We start from the raw sequence: 6,550 nt of genomic DNA on the forward strand, positions 1-6,550 counted from the left end.
TATATATATATATATATATATATATATATATATATATATAAAATTTTTCTTTGCAGAGCATGTTTTGTAATAAATCCCATCATACATACTTGTATATTGGGAAGATTTACACTTCTACAGCTTATAAATACCTGGATGTCGGAATCGTCGTGGCACCTGTGTCTTTTGTGGAAATTGCAATTGGCGACAACCAAGATAATAACATAATCTTACCTCATGCAATGTGGCAGGCTTTCACCGAAAGATGCGCGGATATTGGGCGGTTTGTGCAATTAATCGCACCTTCATCATTATCGGTCCAAAATCTTGTAAAATAGAAATCATAAAAATGCATGAATACGATCAAATTAACACTGCGATACATGTCTGTATATGAAGCCATCAACCGTACTCTTCATGTTCAAACTTAAACATTGCGTCAAAAACGTATATTGAACTGTGCCAGTATATCGTCAATGAAAAATTTAAATATTTTGTAACACTTTTAAATAAAAATTGTATCGATCGATAAATGCTGCTGTAGATTTTTTGCGCAAAATTATAATAAAATAATTATAATAAAAAATCAAATATAGAGTATAAGTTAATAGTAGAGTTTATGCTTTAGATAATATTGTAAACAGTATGAAAAGTAAATATACATTTTATTGCTAATCGGAAGCAGCTTAAAATTCGATTTAAAATTAATTAAATTAAATTAAATTCCTGCTTATAAATATTGTAAGAACTATATATTGTAGAACTATTATATAACAATAAACGCATATTTAAATTATATCTGTGAATAAAATATTATTCATTCCTTTCTAATTATCATCTATATCATCATATTACGCGCGCCGCCAGCATCATCGCGCTCGATGGTACTATCACGCCCATATTAAACGTTCGTTCTATTTAAATCTTTAAATAAAAAAACATATGATAAAATATTTTTGTGTGTGAGAAGAAGATTCAAGAGAGTAATGGGAAAGATGACACATAAAAGGAAGAGAGATAGTAAGTATATGCGGTAAGTATACAAACTTTTATTACCGATACATTTTTGGGAAGGGCGACGGGGTAGTGGCGGTGAAAAACACAAAAGGCATAACAAAATCATGCATATTGTGTTTACGTAATTCATCAATCGGAGTCCTATGTTTACGTAAACACTGAGTAAACATAGCGCCTTTCCCGCGCCTCCCCCTCTCCCCCACCGCGCTCACGAGTATCTCCCGCGCCCCTCTTTAGCCCCATGGATTAGAACCCGCCTAGTATATCTACTTTTCATTTATCTTTTCATTTCAGTAAATATCTAAAAAAAAGTACTATGCTTTCTTCTTGGGGCTTACTTCAAAAAATTATTTCATTACAACACTACTGAAAAATCTTTCAATGTAACGTCTTTTATCCTAGTCTGTACCGTTTTTTAAATTCGAGAAGTTAGTTCTTGTTAAATCCCTCTGGTAGCGGTGCCACGTACTACTTAACGACGCTTCGTTTACATTCGCTGTACAACTCAATGACGCTCCATTTTAAAATAAATTTTGATATCTCTATATTCTGGAAGTGTACATAAAGCGTATTTAACTACTTCGTGTACTTTTTATTGAATGTTTAGGAAGCATAGACGAAGTATTAATGAATGAAATTTAGGACATGTATTAGTACGCTTTATGCATTCTTTGCGGAATATTGAAGAATGTATGAGAAACATTAACGAAAAAAAAATTGTTAATGTATGGGAAATGTGACAGATGTGTTTTGGACACACTTTACGACGTGTATGAATATTCAAAATCACTAAGAGTCAATGGAAAGTCAATGAAGTGTTTAAGAAGCGTTAAAATTCTTTGTTCACATTTCTTTGACGCTTCGACAAGCTTTATATTTTCATCAAGGTGTTAATTAAGTACATAAAAGATGATGTTGATTGTTGAGGAAAATAAAGAATTTACGGAGTTTTCGGAGGAATTTTCGGCTCTGCCGTATCTCCATATCATGAATGTGTCGTCTTCATAACGGATTCAAATTTTTGATTTTTTTAAGAACTTCTTTCTCAAAAATTTTTTGAGAATTACTGGTTATTGAAAACCGACCAATTTCTCCCACTTTCCTCCCATCCACAATTTTCTTCTTTCCCTCCAACAAATAGTGTAACATAAAAGAAACGGCTCAAAAAAACAGCTCAATATCAGGCTGCTTTTCATCCTGATGAAGTGGACTGCAAGGTTCATGAAACATTGGCATTCAAGAATGTAGATCTGGACACGGAGGAAACCCGCGAAACGCATAATCTTTATATAGAAAGCACCCGCGGAAGCCAAGAATATTATCAAATACCTCTACGGGGTATCCTTGCTAAAGTAAACATTTTCAGCAAACGCTCAAATCTTCCCTAGAAACTATCAAACTTGACATTCCTAAAACGCTGCAGAAACAATAACATTATTCCAAAGTTCCTACAACTCGAGGACCACCTAGGAATTCACTCAAAAAGCATCCTTCATAAAACCAGTCTGATTCTCATCAAAGAATGCATCCACTTCATTAAATCACAAGTAGCCCTGATCTCCCATAAAACCTTTAAACTCCATCTGTTCCTATCCGTCTCGTTGCGGCATGATATCTGGCAAACCTTAGATCATATTACATATGAACAAGCCATGAAGATCAACACACAATCCTCTGAAAGACAGAAATACATAAATCTTGTCCCTCACAAAAATCCACAATTCTCTCTACTTAACCTATCCAAAACCTATCCAACAAAAATCTATCTCAAGACATTCTTCTGTGCTTGCCATAGGCCCTAACTTCGTAGTGGCACTTAGAAAGATTTCAAAAGAAGAGATTATCAACCAGATAGAGTCAATCATCTACCAACTCCCAAAATAAGCAGATAATATCTGTAGACGAGTAACCAATATCCTTTCCAAAGTACCCCCCCCCCTCTACCAAATCCTCCACATCACTAAACAAGAGCGATTGGCCCTCCACCTAAACAGGAACACAGACATCATTGTGCTTCTAGCTGACAAAAGCAATACAACAGTAGACATGAACACAGACTATAAGAAAAAGATAAAGAACCTTCTCTCGGACAAAGCATACAAAAAGCTTGACAAAAATCCAACTAATACAATCCCATAAAATAGATCCTAATGGAGAAAAGCAACATTCCCAATAAAATCAAATCAATATTAAAACCTACAATCCTCTCCCACCAAGACTATATGAACTACTAAAAGTACACAAACCAAACATCCTCCTTCAGACAAATTGTCAGCACTATACATTTTATGACAACTTATTCTGCTTCCTAGCACAAATACTACAACTCACTGGAAAATCTGAATGACACATAACCAACTTAACGGACTTCATATAAAAGATCTAAAAAATCTGACTACATCCCACAGACCTGCTTGTAAGTTTCGACGTCCCTTTTCAAGTTTCACGTCCCAATAAAAGATATAAACATGATAAAGGTTTCACCTGAAATCCCCTCCGACCTCAGTCTGCTAATAGAGCTGCTTAACAACCACTTACTTCTCCTAACCAATTTTATAACAAACTTCAGGAGCGGCAATGAGCTCTCCTATTTCTCTTATAATTGCCAACATCTTTATGAAGAATTTTGAGAAAGAAACCCTCAGAAAAACATCCAAAAAATCAGAAATTTGGTTCCGTTATAGTAGATATAAACGACACATTCGTGATATAGAGACACACAAAGTCGAACTCCGTAAATTCCTTATTTTCTTCAATAATCAATATCCAAATGTCCACTTCATTATAGACATAAGGAAAACGGAAACTCCCCTTTCTAGATGTTCTTGTCTCTAAAAAAGCTTGGTGGTACCTTAGACTTTCAAGTATACAGAAAAACCAATACACACAGATAGATATCTACATGCCGAATCGCATCATTACCCAGCACAAAAACAGTCTGCAACTTACTTGTACATAGAGCTTTCCATCATCTCTAACAAAGAATATCTACAGGCAGAACTCAACCACTTAAAACTAGCCTTACAGAAAAACGGACATGACAAAAAAGACATAATCAAAACAATCAATAAACATGTAAGACAACAGTCTCTGACAACCAGATGAAAGAATTCTATTCATTCTTCCATATGTCAAAGGAACAATATATCGGATTGGCAGGATATTAAATAAATATAATATCTGAACTATCTTTAAATCACCAAAAAAGATAAAACAAATCTTAAGAAATCCTAAATATCCTAAATATCAAAGACCTTCATTCAGTTCCGAAAGAGTATACAAAATATCTTGTTCCTGTGGGCAATTAGGGTATATTAGAGAAACTGGGAGAACATCTACGGATAAAAGAACACCAGCGTGATGTCAGGCTAAAATACGTCACACTGTTAGCATTATCAGAACACAACATCGAAATAGGACATCTGTTTAACAAAATCACAATAGCCAACATTACATCAAACTTTCCAAGAAAGTATAGAAAAGCAATGAAATACTATAGCAAACTATAGAGATACAAAAACACCCTAATAATCTAAATAGAGATAATGGCTATAACATAAATAAAATATGGAAAATTCTCCCGATTGTTAAAGATCGACCAATTTCCTCTACCTTCCCCCCTCCCATCCACAATTCTCTTCTTTCCTCTCATCACTTCAACAAGTAGTATAAAACAGCGTAATATAAAAGGAACGACTCAGTATCAAGCTGCTCTGATGAAGTGGACTGCAAGGTTCACGAAACGTTGGCATTCCAAGAATGGATCTGGACACGGAGGAAACCCGCGAAACGCATCTTTAAATTAATCTTTAAATAAAAGAATACTTTTAATATGATGTGCATCAATCTCCATTTTAGAATTGTAAGATTCGTATCAACTCTCATCCTTCGTCAGAGATCGTATATGTCTGATCCCGAGTTATAAGGATTAAGTTCCTCGGCTCAAAATTCGGATCGACGTTCGCATTGCTTGTTGGAAAGTGTTATAATATCCTTTCAGGACGTTGACCCATATTTCAAAGTTATAAAAGGTGTGTTCAACTCGCTCCATCCCCTTCGCATGCATGCATGCGAAACAAAGCGTCTAACATCCTTTCATACTCCATCCTTCTTATTCTTTTTTTCTCTAAACCTGTCCACACATATGATCGGAGCTTGGACGTAACAATATTTAATAAATGTTAAATATAAAGCTTTTAAAAATACGAATTCAAATAATACAATATTAGAGGCTATTCATGCCATGCTAGATATCAGTCGCGAATTTTTTATATATATAAATAAGTTACATAAAGTAAGTTAGTAAATACAATCAAATATTTTTTTGATCTTTAATATAATATGATCATCCTTAGTGATACAACATAAAATGATAAATACTAGTCTAGAGTATTAGAATCAAATTATACATATATACATAGGAAAATAGTAATAAATATTTCGCATAAGGATGGATTAAACTGAGAAAAAAAAGTTCTCTACCATTTTGCAATTTTCGCAATAGTTAACAAGATAATTGCTAAAAATTGCCAAAAATTGATTTTAATAACTGTTTACTCAAATACTATCAACTTTACAGAAAAATTGCAAGAAAAAATTATTTATTTTTTTCTTATAGAGCTCTAAGAATTTTTTCAGAATTTTTTAAAAATTTTTTAATACTGTATTTTCTCATGTTGGTAAAAATGAGAAAATGCAATGCCAAAAAGTTAATAAAAAATTCTGAAAAAATTCGTAAAGTTCTATGAAAAGAAAATAAAAAAATTTTCATTTCTTGCAGTTTTGCTCTCTAACTCTAATATTATATTATTCAACATTATTCATTATTTAATTTGTATTTTTATATAAATATATATATATATATATATATAAATATATATATATAAATATATATATATAAGAAATAATATATCAAATAACCTTACGTAAGCTATATTGCAAACATCATCTCTGAAGAAAATTTTACTCGTGGTTATGTAATTTACATTTTATCAGAGGGCAATAGTGCGCGACAGCATTTTGCGGTACAGGTTTTGGGCCGTTATGTCCTTTCTCAGGTTTCTCTCTGGTCTTACCAATTTTACATGAAGAATGCTCCATTTTTCATGCAGTTTTAATGACAATTTATATGAATTTACGTCTTCCTGTTATTGTCAGAGCATGATGTCAAAGAATAACATCTCTGCTGCATTTTTAGGCTGCTGACACTTGACGCTCGATTCGAGCATTAGCATGAAAATGTCTTAGTCTCTATTCTCTATGGATGTAAAAAATATTTTTTTACGCCATTGTAAAAATCATTTCATTGATTGGTTGCTGCTTCTGCTACTTGACGTTTGATACTTATTGACGTTTGATACTTGACATATGAATGCACCTTTATTGAACCTAATCTAACCTAACCTAATCATTGCAACAAGCTTGCTACTTGTTGGTAGCATCAAAATCCAACTGAGCGACACGTCAACAGTGATGCGTGGAAAATATTTTTTTTATAATTGACGCCACTGCACATATCGTCTCGCTGATTGGTTGGCACGCACACGCGCGCGCG

The sequence above is a fragment of the Atta cephalotes genome (genome assembly GCF_000143395.1).
Source record: "Atta cephalotes unplaced genomic scaffold scaffold00027, whole genome shotgun sequence".
Classification (NCBI taxonomy): Eukaryota; Metazoa; Arthropoda; class Insecta; order Hymenoptera; family Formicidae; genus Atta; species Atta cephalotes.